The sequence below is a fragment of the Gossypium hirsutum genome, chromosome D03, assembly GCF_007990345.1.
Source record: "Gossypium hirsutum isolate 1008001.06 chromosome D03, Gossypium_hirsutum_v2.1, whole genome shotgun sequence".
In the NCBI taxonomy this organism is placed as follows: domain Eukaryota; kingdom Viridiplantae; phylum Streptophyta; class Magnoliopsida; order Malvales; family Malvaceae; genus Gossypium; species Gossypium hirsutum.
The window spans coordinates 43,404,188-43,421,667 of record NC_053439.1 but is presented as its reverse complement, the minus strand read 5'-3'; the positions used below and the strand labels follow the sequence as shown (position 1 = coordinate 43,421,667).

Here is a 17,480-nt window from a genome sequence, read left to right as displayed (position 1 = left end):
TCACGTATGATCAAGTAGATCATTGAACATTCAACATTTACTACTATCTAGTCTATACATTAGCCTTTAAGCACAAATAATTTTATAAATTCCATTAACCTTTAGTCCAATGAACTAATAACTTGACTCGGATGCTTGGGTAACTACACCACACCAGGGGCATCATAGATGTATAATAGGGGCACCGAAGTGCAATCAGGGGCATCGAAATGTAATTAGGGGCACATATGTGCATTCAGGGGCATCGAAGTGCAAACAGGGGCACAAATGTGCATTCAGGGGTACCGAAGTACAAACAGGGGCACTTCTTCATTTCCATATACATACTTAAATTCATCTCATTCGCATATAACTTTAATACAATCCCAAGAAAAACACTACTATGAATATCTTCTCAATTTCATATATACATAAGTATTTGCACCACTCATCGTTATATAAATAACCGAAGTAATTTCACATATATATAAATCAATTAATTAGAGAACAAAAATAATAATCACAAGTAAATTATATTAAATAACAAATCACTATGAACTTACCTGGCTAAATTGTAGAAATGAGAAGTAATTTCACATATATATAAATCAAATAATTAGAGAAAAAATAATAATCACAAGTGAATTATATTAAATAACAAATCACTATGAACTTACCTGACTAAATTGTAGAAATGACTAATTATAGAGGTTATTTGGAAATTTTCTCTTCTCCTCAATTTTCATCTCATTTTTTAATCTAAAATAATAATTCCATTCAATTCATTAATTTTGATAGTAAAGCCAATTAGTTTTATGCAATTTATTCATTTTTGAAATTTTACAAAATTACCTTCAACTTTTCATTTTTATTCAATTTAGTCCCTTTGTCCTAATCATGCAAATAAACCAATTTTATTGAAAATTCATACCAGCGAAATATTAATAGCATCCATTACAGCCCACATTTGTAACAATTTTACACTAAGTCCTTGTATTTTACTATTTCAATAATTTAATCCCTAATCATTAAATTCATCAAAATCACTTAACAAAATACTTAAAAATAACAAAAAATACCTCAAATTCATCATTTAAAATCTAAAATCACAAATATTTATTAATGGAAATATTTAAAATCTTTAACAGTTTCAAAAACAAAAGTACGAGCTAGCTGGACCTAGTTGCAACGATCTCAAAAACATAAAAAATATTAAAAACAGTGCCAAAATCACATACCATGCTAGATTTTTAGCTTGCCAAAATTTAAGGTTAAAAATGGCTTCTTTCTCCATTAAATTCGATGAAGAAGAAATGTAAAAGATGATGAAAGATTTTGGTTTATTTAATTTTAAGTTTAATTGACTAATTACCATTTTACCCTTAAAAATTCAACCAAATTTCACCAAATGCATCCACTATCCTTTAAATCGGTTGAATTACTACTTTAGGCTCTTATTTCATGCTTTTATATCCATTATATACAAATAATGCTATAGCCATTAAATTTTACATCTTTACAATTTAGTCCTTTCTAATTAATTAATCACTTAAACATCAAAATTTCTTAACAAAACTTTAATACAACCTTAATAACACTCCATGAATATTTAATGAAATATTTATGGCTCGGTTTATAGAAACGAGGTCCCAATACCTCATTTTTTAAAACCACTTGACTTTAAGGTCTTATCACTTAAACTTAATTATTTATTCAAATAACATAATTTTCTTATTCAAAATTTATTTTAATACAGTAATTGACTCGTAAATATTAAATAATAATATTTACGGGCTCACTTGTCGAATTTGTGGCCATGAAACCCTTGTTTCTAACACCACTAAAAAACGGTTTCTTACATCAGGATTCCATTTTGGGTGTACCTTATATCTTCGAAAAGGGGATATGAAGATCTATTCAAAAATTGGAACTCTAAAACCAAAATACATTAGGAAGAAATCCAAAATTAAAGATAACGTTACAAGTTTCACATTGTTAGACAGTTTTGACACAATTGGATTTTGGAGTTGAAATTTTTACAACATATAGACAAGATGAAGACCATCAATCAAATATCTTACACTATTCCCATTGAGAGCTGTTAACTTGGACAAAAGGAGTCATCTTTTAACATGTGAAAAATGCCTCAAAAGATGACAAAGAAGTGGGCCTAGAAATTTATTATTAGCAAGTCCTTTGTATTGTCGTTTTCCTCTTCACAAATCTCTATAAATAGCCTTTGGTTTTAGCATAGGAGGTATCTTAATGTTGAGTTCAAGACCATTTGCTTGTTAAGTTTTTGTTTGTTTTATTATTAGTGTAAAATTTCAAGTTTCTTATTTTCAGTATGTTTATTTCATCTAAGTTTTAAGTTTTCAATGCTGAGGTGAAAGGGTGAAACCCTTGGGAAATATTAAGTTAAACTCCATACTCATCATTTGAGCTAAAACTAATTATCAATCACTTGTTATAATCATACTTGTAAAGTAAGATATTTTATTTGTGATAAACAATATATGACATAATGAATGCTTGGATAAATTAACCTTGATTTTTTGTAGACATAAAAATTGACATAATAAATATTTGAAATCTTTATATAAGTCTTAAAGTTATTAGGTGATTATAATACCATATGGTAGGACTGAACTTAAATAGTTGAACTGTCATATTGCACCATCATTTGCTTATGGATTCATTTGCTAAACTCTTGGACTTATTGGATAATCATTTTGGACACTCCATTGATGAACATACCTTTGCTCATGGATTCGCATGCTTAATTAGTGGACGTACATTGCTAGATCATCCGATTGAGACCTCTATTTATGTGTGGATTCTAATTGAGTATTAAAATTTAATCTTAATATGACAGCAAGAGTTGATCCTCTAACCTCAATATGTTTTCTTCCATGTATTTACTTTTTATTATTTTTAGTTAATTACTTACGTTGACTTTTTATTTCTAGTGTTTCTAGCTACTACTTTCGTCATCAATGCTTATTTGAAAATCAAGTGTTAAATTTCTATTCTAGCATAATACTTGTAATCTTGTAAGTTCTAGTCAACTTCTCTATGGATTGACCTCAGACTCCTGAGATTTTATTACTTGAATATAAGCTGCACTTGGGTTGTAGACCTAGAAAGTCACAATCAAGTTTTTGGCTCCATTGCCGAGGAAGGTAAGATTTAGATCACAAGTTTATATGTATTCTTTTTTTGTACATATATTTGGCTGGTTTTACCACCTAATTTAGTTATGCATATTTGGCATCGTGATTTTAATACTCGTCATTTAGTTGGTAATTTGATTGAGACACCTCCACATTCACCAATCATGGATGAAATTGAAAGAGCTCCTGATGAAAATGAGATTCGACAATTGTAAACCATGCATGATAACGTGCAACCTCCTCAAAACTCAACACCCTCTTTCTTTGTTTTACCTTTGAATGCAAATAATTTCCGGGTCAAACTTGGTATGATAACTTTACTTCCTAATTTTCATGGCTTAAAGTCTGATAGTCTTTACTTATATCTTAATGAATTTGATGAAGTATGTGCTACCTTTAATGATCCACCTTGTGCTAATGAAATTGATAAACTCAAACTATTTCCTTTTTCTTTAAAAGATAAGGTGAAAATTAGGTTTAACAATTTAAAACCAAGATCAATTGGTACTTGGCAAGAAATGCAAACTAAATTTTTAAAGAAATTTTTTCCAACACAAAAGACCAATGCTTTCAAAAGACAAATTCAAAATTTCTTGCAAAATTCAAATGAACCATTTTCAATGTTGGGAATGTTTCAAATATTTGTTAACTTCTTGCCCACATCATGGTTTTGAAAATTGGCGGACTTTAAGTTTCTTTTATGAAGGTTTAACTCCCGAAACAAACAATTTGTTGAGATAATGTGTAATCGTGAGTTCCTTGATAAAGAACTTGAATAGGCCTTTGACTACCCAGATCATTTGGAAGGAAATTCATAATCTTGACACATAGTTAACCCTTCTGAACGTTACATTAAATTGAATCTTGATAATAATAAAAGAAAATATCACCTTAGTCAATAAGATGATCTAAGTGCTAGGATGGCTAGTTTAACTAGAAAGGTTGAAGCCATGGAGCTTAGGAATGTACAAGAAGTTAAACCAGGAAAAACTAAAGAAATTTGTGGTATTTGTGAAATCACAAGACATTCTACTTTAGAATGCCCAAACATTTCACTTTTCAAAGAAATGTTGCATGATCAAGCAAATGTTGTGGAAACATTCAAAAAACCTTTTCATTCTCCATACTTAAGCACTTACAACCCTCAATGGAGAAACCACCCTAACTTTAACTGGCAGGATAATAGCGACGCTCGTTTCCCCCAAACCCAAAACCTCAAAACACTATGATCCAATTCGTCTTCGCGTGTTAAAATTTTAGAGGAGACATTGCAAGAATTCATGCAGACACAAACAAATGCCAGTAATTAGACTTCACAAGATATCAATGAAATCAAGAGCACATTTTCTATGTTAATAGCCTCATTGCACATTCAAGAAAAAGGTAAGTTTCCTGTTCAACCTCAACCTCAACCTAATCCTTCTACTCAATGTCATGTTTCTTATCCAAAAGAAATAAAAAAAAAGATGTAAATTATATCACGACTCTTCAAAGTGGGAAAGCCATCGATAAAAGCATTCCTTCCAAAGCCCAAGAGCCCTCTCTTGGTCCATAAATTAGTGGTCAGGATGATGGTAAGCCTAAATGTTCTGACAACCTAGATTAGGAAAAATGTGGGATTTCTGTTCCTTTCCTTCAAAGATTGTAACCAATAAGGAATTTGAATCAAAATGCTAAAATTTGAGAAATTTTCAAACAAGTCAAGATTAATATTCCTTTATTGGATACGATTAAACAAGTTCCGTCATATGCTATGTTTTTGAAGGATATGTGCATAGTTAAAAGGAAACATAATATGCAAAAGAAAGCCTTTTTAACTGAACATGTGAGTTCAGTCATTCAACATATCATTCCACCTAAATATAAATATCCTGGTTGCCCTACAATTTCATGCATCATTGGGAACACTATAAGAGAGCGTGCTTTGCTTGACCTTGGTGCTAGTGTCTATCTTTTACCTTTCTCTGTTTATTAGCAGTTAGGTTTAGGTGAACTTAAGCCAACATCTGTCACACTTGAGTTAGTTGATCAACATGTCAAAATTCCTCGAGGGATAGTAGAAGATGTGTTGGTTCAAATTGAAAAAAAATATTTGCAACACCTCAAACCCAGCCTAGACGTTATGGCCGTATTTGGCAATGTCACACGATAGTGTTTTTGAAACCTCGTTGTTACGATGAAAATATTCCATGTTATTATCTTTAGTAAACCTTTGTTAGAACTTAGGAAGTTGACTTTATTCATTTAGAACATTTATTTTGAAACATCCATCGTTGTGGAAGTTTTAATAAAACAGTTTAAGTGATCATGCATTTAGAAACTACTTTAACTTTTTGAAAACCGAATTTTCTACGACTAGCAAGTATAAATCCATGAAGTAAAATAAATAAAAACCCAAAATTTAAAACCAAAGTCCCAGAGGGTCCTTAAATTACAACCCACATAATCAATAATAATTAAATCATAAAACGAAAATTGAAAACTATAAGTCCAAAAATTATTGTGGTCACCGCTGAGTCCTCCATCGCATCGATTTGTCTAAGTCTGGGGATTTCCTGTGCATGTTAAACAAAAAAGGGTGACTTTACGTAAACTCAGTGGGTAATCCTACAGAAACAAACAAACAATCAGTATTCACAGTATCAATAGCAGTGACAGTTATGCAATAGCAAAATCCTATCCAACCAGCCTCTATACACTATCTCCATCCAAACCTACACTCCATGTGGGGATATAATTAACCCACCCATCCCTACACTCTAAGTGGTACTGAATGCGACACAAAACAGTAGTTTGCAGCCGAGCTGCCAGTAAATTAGGCTTAAAGCCTTTCAGTACACTTCCTCCGAATAACAACCCCAACCCAATACAATGCAACATACAATGGATGATATGCTATTATGCGATTTGAGTACATATATTCGGTTCAGATATTAACATGCTCAGTACAGATATCATTCAGTCAATTTCACATATTTAGGGGTCTAAGTAGCGCTTACCGACCTTACAGTAGGTTCACAGTCGACTTGGGTGACCCGTGCAACCTTAGAAACATTTTGGTAAAAATGGGCCCACAAGCCTGTGTGTGCCCGTGTGGCCCGCTCGGCCCAAATTGGCCTTGGCCATGTCATCATTATCTCTTATTTCTCTTATTTTTCGACAGCAAGCAATTTCAACTTTTCACTGAATCCCATTTTCTGCGTTTCAGGTGCACACCTGGTATCGTTTCTGATGCGTAAACACTCCTAAGCCTCCAAAACCTCACTTGAGTAAGAACGACTTCGCACAATCACAACGTCGATTGAAAACCACCAGCCCCTTGATTAACTCCTAAATACCAAAAAGGAATCCCTCTTTCAAAGATTAACCAAGAACGATTAACAATAGACAAAACCGTTACTTACCAAACACACGCAACCAACGATGAATAACCAAATCAATTAGAAAATAAAAAAAGAAATTGAAGGGGAAAAATAATGGAAATTTCGGCAAAAACTAGGGGAAAGAATCGGTAGAGGAAGGAAAAAAGAAGAAAAAAATGTCAGAAAAAGTTTGGGTAATTGGAGAGAAAATCGAAACTCTATTTTTTTCTACAACAAAAAGATAATCAGATTATTTTCTGATAACCTCTCCCCCAATATCTCCTAAAATCACTCCCTATTAACCCACTAAAACACAACTACTCAGAATTTTTCTCCAACACAACTCTTAGCTGAAATTGGAGCAAAAATACTGTCTCGACGCCATCACAGAGAATTGAACACAAGACATTCACACCAACACTCCACTTATCCACCAAACTAGCAGACCCATTTTGTTAATTATCTGCCACCTTTTACTTAAAAGCCTACTGACCAAAGATAGGGCTTATTCATAAAAATACCAAAATTTTCCCAAGTCATAGTTTGAACCTGGGACCTCTCACACACCCAAAACATTTAACCACTGAAGAAAATACACAGTTATGTCACACCTTCGCAGGAACAAAAATAAAAATTTTGGGGCGTTACAATATTTTCCAGTTGATTTTATTATTTTGTACACACATCCTATCTCATATTCTACTGTACAAATCCCTATTATTCTAGGTCTTCCATTCCTTGCAACTTCTAATGCTTTGATTAATTGCAGGAATGATGTTCTAAACTTCCCATTTGGAAACATGACATTAGAATTAAATGTGTTTAATGTTTGTAAGAAACCTGCTGAAGATTCTGATGTACATGAAGTAGACTTCATTGAACAACTTGTCCATGAACAGTTCATCAATTCCAAACTATTCAATCCTTTGGAAAATTATTTAATTGAATTTGAAATTGATGACGAAACAAAAAATCCATGCATTGATTCTGTGTTAAATTCTTTTCAGGGATAAGATAAGAACTTTTATTGGAAAAAAAGTTTGAGGAACTTCTAGCAAATATAGATGTTTTAACACCATTAGTTGATCAACTACCATGTGATCTAAAATATTCATTTTTGGGTGAGAATGAAACTTTTCCAATCATAATTTCCTCAAAACTTGATGCACACCAAAAAGGTAGGCTAGTGAAAATTTTGAAAATGCTTAAAAATGCATTAGGATGGACCATAGCTGACATAAAAGGAATTAACCCATTGATTTGCATACATAACATTTATTTAGAGGAAAATGCTAAACCTTCTAGACAAATGCAATGAACGCTTAATCCTAATATGAAAGAAATTGTGAGAAATGAAGTTATTAAATTCTTGGATAAATGAATCATTTATCCTATTTCTAACAACAAATGGGTAAGTCCTACCCAAGTTGTACCCAAGAAATATAGGGTTATTGTAGTCAAAAATGAAAATAACGAATTGGTCCCAACTAGGACTGTTACTAGTTGGAGCATGTGCATTGACTACAATAAACTTAATTCAGTTACCAGAAAAGATCCTTTCCCCTTACCTTTCATGGATCAAATCTTAGAAAGATTTGCAGGGTATAATTTTTTTTAATTTTCTAGATGGATATTTAGGGTGTAACCAAATTGCAATTTCACTTGAGGATCAAGAGAAAACCACATTCACATGTCATTTTGACACTTTTGCATATCAAAGGATGCCTTTTGGATTATGTAATGTACCTACCACGTTTTAGACATGCATGCTTAGCATTTTTAGTGATATGGTTGAACGCATTTTAGAAGTCTTCATAGATGATTTTTCTATTTTTGATGATTCATTTGATGATTTCTTATCTAATTTAGAAAAGGTTTTAATTAGATGTAAAGAAAAAAAACCTTGTTCTTAATTGGAAAAAAAATGTCATTTCATGGTTATTAAAGGAATTTTTTTGGGACACATAGTTTCTTCAAAAGGGATTGTGGTAGACAAGTCAAAATTTGAGTTAATTTCCAATTTGCCAACACTAAAAATTGTAAAGGACATTAGGTCATTTTTAGGACACGCAGGATTTTACAGGAGATTTATAAAAAAATTTAGTGCTATATCTAGGCCTTTGTGTAATCTCTTATTAAAGAATAGTGTGTTTGAATGGACTGGAGAGTGTGAAATGGCTTTTGAAAAACTTAAAATTATGCTCACTTCTGCTGCTATAATGAAACCCCCTGATTGGTCTTTACCATTTGAAGTAATGTGTAATGCTAGTGATATGCTGTTGGTGCTGAGTTAGCAAAAAGGAAAGATAAGAAACCATATGTCATTCATTATGCAAGTAAAACTTTAAATAGCGCTCAAATGAATTATTCTACTATTGAAAAATAATTCCTTGCAGTAGTTTTTGCATTGGAAAATTTTAGATCTTACCTTGTTTGATCATCTATTGTTGTCTTTAGTGATCATGTAGCTTTAAAATATCTTCTCTCCAAAAAGGATGCCAAACTCTAGTTGATTAGGTGGATTCTTCTTCTTCAAGAATTTGACATCACAGTTCGAGATAATAAAAAGTAGAATATGTTGTGGTTGACCATTTGTCAAAACTTGTTTTTGATGAATCTTTTCAAACTTCCCCAATTAATGATATTTTTCCTGATGAACTTTTAAATATCTTTGTTATACCATGGTTTGCTAACATTGCTAATTTTCTTGCGACAGGAAAAATTCATTCTCAGTGGAGTTTACAAGATAAAATGAATTTTTTTGAGGTAAAAAACATTTATTGGAGATCCGTATTTGTTCGAATAGCACTTTGATCAAAATTTTCGAAGATGCATATACCTGACAATGAGGTACATAGTGTCATTAATTTTTTTTTCTTTCTGAGCCATACGATGCTCATTTTTCATCCAAGAAAACTACTACAAAAATTTTACAATGTGGATTTTCTTGGCCAACCTTATTCAAGAACACTTATAATTTTTGCAAATCATGTGAAAATTGCCAAAAATATGGATCCATTTCAAAACGACATATGATGCCTTTGAATCCAATTTTGGTGATTAAAATTTTTTTATTGTTGGGGTATCGACTTCATGGGACATTTTCCATCAATTTTGGCTGCAATAGATTATGTTCCAAAATGGATAGAGGCAATTCCATGTCGAAATAATGATCACAAAACAATGATTAGGTTTTTAAAAGAAAATATTTTAAGTCGATTAGAGATTCCTCGATCTATTATAAGTGATGGGGGCACACATTTTTTAAACAAAATTTTTGAATCATTAATGAAGAAATATACCACTACACATGCAAAGTTGCAACCCCTTATCACCCTCAGACAATGGACAAGTAGAACTTGCAAATAGGGAGATTAAGAACATTTTGAAATAGTTAACCCAACTCACAAAGATTGGTCTTTGAGACTTAATGATTATGGGCTTACCGAATTGCTTTCAAAACATCATTAGGCATGTCTCCCTATCGATTAGTTTATGGAAAACCTTGTCATTTACTTGTGGAAATTGAACATAAGGCATATTGGGCAATTAAAATGCTTAACTCCAATCTTTATAATGCTTCTAAGTTGCGAAAGTTACAATTAATGAACTTGAAGAACTTAGAAATGATGCTTATGAGAATTCAAAAATAAAGAAAGAAAGAACCAAAGCTTTTCATGGCAATATGGTGTTAAGAAAGACATTTGATGTTGGACAAAAGGTTTTGATCTATAACTCCTGACTTCACTTATTTCCTGGAAAACTAAGATCAATGTGGAGTGGTCCATTTGTTATAAAGCATGTGTACCCTCACGGGGCAGTCGACATTGAGAATCCAAAGAACGGTAATGCATTCAAGGTAAACGTACAAAAACTCAAATTATTCCTAGAAAATTAATTTGCTCAAGATGAATTTATTTGTCTTTTTGATCCTTGTTACAAGAATCTTTAGATGTAAATATATATTTTACTAATTAGTAGTTCATATTATTATAAATATTATTATCATTGTTATCGTTACTATTTATTTTAATTTTTTTACCCTAGTTAAATGGCGAATAACGGTACTCCATGGCTTTATAGTCGGTCCATCAGCTACCCATAAAACTGATACGATATATTCTTACTTTTAAATTTTCTTTAATTCAAATCCTTTCACTCTTCTCTCTCATCTCATTTTCTTTGCTTTCAAAGTACTCTAATCTTTTTCTCAAGCTGTCTTTGTTTTCAAAATGGATAACATTATTTCAAAGTTGCACAAACGATTTTCTTGTCTCCCCAAAAATATGATAGGGAAGCTTTACAAGGTTAGATGCGAGAGATTAAGCATGCTCGTGCATAAGGACATGCCTACAGAAATTTAAGCGACAATTGAAGGAAAGGTACTATTTGAGGAATATATTCTTTTTTTGCATTTACCTAGTACAAGTAGGAGCAGTTATGCAAGAAAGCGAAGAGTAAAATGCCTTGGAGTGATTTTTCAAAAGTGTGCAAGATCTGTAATGGTCAGTGTTGATCTATTGGGATAGCATCTATAAATCGAGAAGATAAAATAATATTCATTAAGGACAGATTGTGTAAGGAGAATTTAGGAGATATCTGAATTCTCTTAAAACCCATTCTAGTGGAGCTGTGTAAAAAAATCTTGATTTATGATATCAATTCCAAGATGAATGGAATCGTCTTGGGAATCTAAAGATAAAAGGCCCTATTTGCCAATTTATAAAAAAACTGGATGAGAAGTTGATCCTCGACTCATAGAAGGCATTTAAGCCGTTACTGGATGTAAAACCGGAGGAAGATGTGAGCCACAACCACAACTACTGTAAATAATTCTCAATCTTTAATCTTCATTTGCAATAATCATATGTTTTGTGCATTTTACATAATGTTTGTATCTATGTTATTTATCTTGATCTCAACTATTTGGAATAAAAATAAAAATAAAAATAAAAATGTAAAAAAATAATAAAAAATGATTGTTACTATTAATATTTTATTTCTGCCTATTTTTAGATTTTATGTCGTGCGTGATAATTGTTTTTCTTTTTTGTATTATTGTCTCGAGATTCATGTTTTTTTTTGTACTTGATAATTAATTGTGGCATGTTCCTTTTTGAATTTTTCTTTTTGAGAAAAACTTACCTCTGACTTGTTTTATTTTTTTCCTGACATCTTCTTTTATCTTTCTATTTTATTATTATTCTATGTGGGGTCCGAAACTTATATAATTCACTACACCCTCATTCATATTCAGACACTCAAAAAAAACATGGCAAGTACTTCAACTCAGAAGTACGGAAAGATTTGTGTTTTTTTGTGTGGATCTTATCTAGGAAAAGATAAAACTTTTACAGATATGGCTATAAAATTGGGCGAAGTGCTAGCCAATGAAAAAATTAAGTTAATCTATGGAGGAAGAAGTATGGGTTTAATGGGATCAGTAGCTACATCAACATAATGTTAAAGGGAGTTCAGTTTTGGGAATAATCTCAAGAATGTTCAAAGAAAATGCATTATTTGGACCAACCATCGATAAAGAATTACTAGTTTGGAGTATTCCTGAACGGTTAGCAAAATGTTTGACACTGCTGATGCATTCATTGCCTTACCTGGAGGTTTTGGTACATTAGAGGAAATATTTTTCATAACCTCTTGGTCATCTTTCTTCAAACATAAAGAACTCATTTGTTTGCTTAATGTTAATGGTTATTATAACAAATTTCTCTAATTTTTAGATAATGTTGTGGAAAGTGGATTTGTGTTTTCAAAGGCAAGGAATGTCTTGATTGTTGCTACCACTGTTGATGCACTGTTCGTTAAGCTTGAAGCTTTTGATTACCATCAAGATCTAATCACTCAACAGATTGTTGAATCAAGGAAAAGGAAAAGAGATCCTGACAAGTAAGAAATGGATTTAACTTTGTCTTTGTGACATTATCCAACTTTTGGGTTTAACTTATATTTACATTTATATATATACACATTGTAGTGTTTCAGTTGTACCAATCTTGACCAACTATCATAGGTGATATCCTCTAAACTTCACTTATGATTTTGACATTGAGGACAATGCCCTAATTTGGCAAGGGGTAGGGAATACTTTTGTGAAAATCCTAAGTCTCTTTTAAAAAAAACACTAGGGGTTCTTATTGTAATCAAGGTGACAGAGTATGTAAAATAATTTTGAGACTGCACCTTATTAGAATGCCTACCTTTATTATTATATATATATATATATATTTGTAATATGCAAGTAAGGAGTGAATAGCATTCTTGAATTGCATCATTTTATGTTGAAATGGAGGATAAGGAGTAACCTTGACACCCATTTTTCACTTTTTTCTTTTTTTAAAAAAAATTCTTTGTCAGTTTTGTTTTCTTTATGTGTGATGTAAATGTTTTGCATGATCATTTAATATACATAGTACTTTTGATATTTTAACATGCTTGCGAAGTACTAAAGTATGTAAGCTTGAATAATTGATGATTATTGAAAGATTAGTTGCTAACCTATTATAAAATGTGTTTAATGGGTTTTGTGTAATTAGGTTTTGTTAGGACTTTGTATTTTTCCTCTTTAAACTTTATTTAACGATATTATCTTTTGAATTTTCTTTAATACATTGTCTATCTTAGATGATATGCATGACTTGTAATGGGTTGTAAGTAATATCTTAATCATGATCTTAGAATCTATTGGCTTATTACCCTTAAATATAATGAGTAGTTCCAAATGCATGATAAAGGAAGATCTAGGCAATTCCTTTTGATCGTTTGAGCCTTTCGAGCCAACCCTTGCATAAATTTTATTAGTACCCCGATTTTGAGCCTTTTAAGATTTTTTTCTTTTAATGTTGTTATCTTAGCTTATAAAGCCTTAATTGCTAAATCTCAATCCTTTTGTTTACCCTAAGTATTTAGTGCTTACAGGACGTATTCCTTTAACTTAAGTATTAAATGGGATAAGTAGAAATATTAAGGTGGATATTTTAGGGTCAAAAAATGAATAGAGCATGGCTTCACTATACTTTGTATATACATCATAAAAAAAATAAAAAGATAAGGACTATTTTTTTGTCTACCTCTTTTATCCATGCTTTATTTGAAAGATGGAGAAATAAGGAGATAAAAACAAAAAAAATAGATGGAGATGAAAATATAATTAGTGCTCATATTGAGGAAGTAGGGAATGATACTTTAAGCTTTTTATGATCCGTAAGTAACTAATGCTTAAGAGTTAAGTCTAAATTGACTTTTCATCCTACCTTATCCCTAGCCTAATGTTACAAGCCAGAAGACCTAGTGAACTTGTTATGCATATTGGAATCAGATTAAAGGAGAGGGGAACTATTAATAGACTTATGAAATCATGATTATTATGCATAACTTACAACTTATTACTATTTAATGCGTGGATAAGATTGCACACAGGTAATTGCATACAAGCACGAAGGTTCAAGATTTCTAATTTTGACTAATTATATAAATATTCATGTGACTATTTATATTTTGACTAGCATATATGATTTCTATTTTCATCATGACTTCTTGTTTTATAATACTCTTGGACTTTATTCACATGTTATTTTAATTTGTGTACTATTTTTGGGTAATAGCATTTTTCTTTTTTTCTTTTTTATTTTGTTTCTTAAGGACAAGCAAAAATGTAAGTGTAGGGCATGATGAGTCATCATTATATGATTATTTTGGACTATATCTTACTTACATTTTCTTGGTTTCCTGAGCATTTTTATATGTTTTAAATTTATTTTAGTGATTTGACTTTTTTTTGTTTGTACTGTAAATATCGTGTTTTTTATGTATTTAGTTTCAATAAAATATTCCATGTGGGATTTGCAGGTAAAACAAGTTTGGGAAGAAGACATCAATACATGACACTATGAGATTAAATGCACTACGCCTAAAGTTGATCCAAGATGATGAGTGAAAGCTCAAAGCTCGAAAGATTAAAATTTGTAATTTCAACACATTCAGAACTTTCAATAAGAACACTTCTTAGTGTTTCGATCATGTCTTGAGCTTCAGGACTCCATTTTGGGTGTACCTTATATCTTCGAAAAGAGGATTTGAATATCTATTCAAATATTGGAACACCAACACCAAAATGCATTAAGAAGAAATCCAAAACTAAAGATAAAGTTACAAGTTTCACATTGATGGATAGTTTTGAAGTATTTTCGTGTTTGGCTCATATCTCCTAACACAATTGGATTTTGGACTTGAAATTTTTACAGCATATAGACAAGATGTCCACCATCAATCAAATCTCTTAGACTATTACCATTGAGAGTCGTTATCTTGGACAAAAGGAGTCATCTTTTAACATGTGAAAAATGCCTCAAAAGATGATAAAGAAGTAGGCCGATAAATTTATTATTAACAAGTCCTTTGTATTGCCATTTTCCTCTTCACAAATCTTTGTAAATAGATTTTTGTTTCAACATAGGAGGCATCTTGAAGTTGAGTTCAAGATCATTTGCTTGTTAAGTTTTTGTTTGTTTCATTATTTGTGTACAATTTCAAGTTTCTTATTTCTAATATGTCTATTTCATCTAAGTTTGAGTTGTTTACTTTTGCTATGTTATTTTAAGTTTTCAATGCTGAGGTGAAAGGGTGAAACTCTTGGGAAATATTAAGGTAAATTACATACTCATCATTTGAGCTAAAATTAACTATCAATCACTTGCTATAATCATACTTGTAAAGTAAGATATTTTATTTGTTATAGACAATATATGGCATAATGAATGCTTGGATAAATTAGCATTGATTTGCTGTAGACATAAAAATTAGCATAATAAATATTTGAAATTTTTTTATAAGTCTTGAAGTTATCAGGTGATTATAATACCATATGGTTGGACTGAACTTAAACAGTTGAACTGTCATATTGAACCATCATTTGCTTATAGATTCATTTGCTAAACTCTTAGACTTATTGGACAATCATTTTGGACACTTCATTAATGGACATAACTTTTCTCATGGATTCATATGCTTAATAAGTGGGCATACATTGCTAGAATTTAACACCCCATACCCCACCAAAACGTTACGGTCAAATCATAGAGGTTACATCGTACTAGCAAAAGAAATGGTTGTATAATTTTGAAAGAAACCAACTTTTAGCGAAAAGATATGTCACTTTGAATGGCTCTTGAAAAATCATAGCAATTTCCAAATCGCAACTTAAAATAGTTTTACCAAAAATCAAGTCCAATTTGCTTAAGTGTTGCGAGAAAAATCTCTTAGTAAACTTCAATTTATTAAGTTGCGGAAAACCTTATAACATATCAATTTTAAAATTGTGATTCATTTTTAATTATCTTAAGTTAGGCATCACTCAAGGTAAAAACTTTTGTGAGATAAATACCAAATAATCCTAACATTCTAAATAAAACTTAAAATGTCTCAAAGTCCAAAAAATCAATGAAAAGTCCAAAATGTCCATATTAAACAAAAAGAAAGTCCAAAGTACTTAAACCAAAAGAAATGTGAAATTCGAGCTCCAGAGTCGCTTTCCAATCCTAAGTTGAAAGATCACTTGAAACGAAGCAAAATATAGGCATGAGCTTTAAGCACAGTGTGTGATTTAACCCATAATTTCAATACAAGTAATCACAACCATTAATTTGTCTCATAGCATATCAGATTTCATATCAAGATATATCTTATTATAACATAACATGTTGTATGATATCATACCATTTCGTAACATAACGTAACATATCACAGCATATTATGTCTTACCCCCATCTATTACACACCATCTTCATCCAGCCAATCGCACCATATAAGACTAATAGAGTTCATCCATCCAATCATACCAATAGGTGGAAATGTGCCACTCATATAATTGTAGCTGAGCTGCCATACTTAAATTTATGGTCTAGCCGCCATAATTGCAGTATAAATTGCCATATAGCGTTTCCTCCATCATATCATAACCTACCCCGAAACACAAACAAATCATAATCATATATCATACTTACATATATCATAAAGCATATGGCATGCATACATACATATTTTCATAGAAATCATAACATAGCACATGATTTAATGGTAACATTTCCTACTTAACATATCTTCTAAGCTTATTCATATACTTTTACGTACTAAAACCTAGGCCTTTCTAGCCCCATACGATGTCTGCGGACCCAAATTTTGAGTCCCTCAAATAGCCCGTAATTGGGCCCTAAAATTTGGTAAAAAGGCCCACGCTGCCCAAAAGAGTAACTCGTGTGGTCCACATGGCCTACCCACACGATCTACAAGGTTTCACACGATCGTGTGCTCCACATAGCTTGTAAAAACACACACGGTCGTGTGGCACACACAGTCCACCATACGACCATGTGGTTGCTGGGCAGTTTCGAAACCAACCCCTGTTTTCACAATGTTTTCGAATTCTGATGAGCTTTTTGAGTTAGATCACACACCTGATAACAAAATTGATCACCTACACGTGAGAAACTCACAAAACCTACATTCGTTCCACAAATTACACCAATTAACCATCACAAGATCCAGTTTAAAAGCATATAATAATCAACACTTCAGTCTCTAAAACCAAAATCGGGTCCTTACCACTCGAGTAACAACGCCCAAAATGTGACTTACTCTACTGGAGGTAATCGACCTTTGTTCCCTTCACCTAACGAAAACACAGTAACGTTTAAACTACTAACACACAAATTAATCATTACACGACCCCCAAAGTTGACTAAAAACAAAACAAAAGAAAGCAACATAACAAAAAATAATTCAATCGAACTTACACCCCAATTACAATGATCCGATACGATTGCCGAAACAAACACAAAAGAAGACATAATGACAACAAATGAACAAAAACGATGGAAAGGAAGATAAGATCACTTCTATGGAGAAAAAGAAATAATAAAAGAAGAAAGCAAAGAAAGTGAAAAAAAAAACAAAG

The 17,480-nt window shown here is 31.7% G+C and overlaps 1 long non-coding RNA gene across 1 annotated transcript; it reads right to left on the bottom strand.

Annotated features, from left to right (window-relative positions):
* Nucleotides 1-16,126: 16,126 nt before the first annotated feature.
* Nucleotides 16,127-17,480, bottom strand: LOC121215501 (uncharacterized). The gene is made up of 4 exons (XR_005911379.1): nucleotides 17,320-17,480; nucleotides 17,129-17,195; nucleotides 16,981-17,024; nucleotides 16,127-16,486 (listed from the first exon to the last, which is right to left on the bottom strand). It is a non-coding gene; the product is annotated as an uncharacterized lncRNA (long non-coding RNA).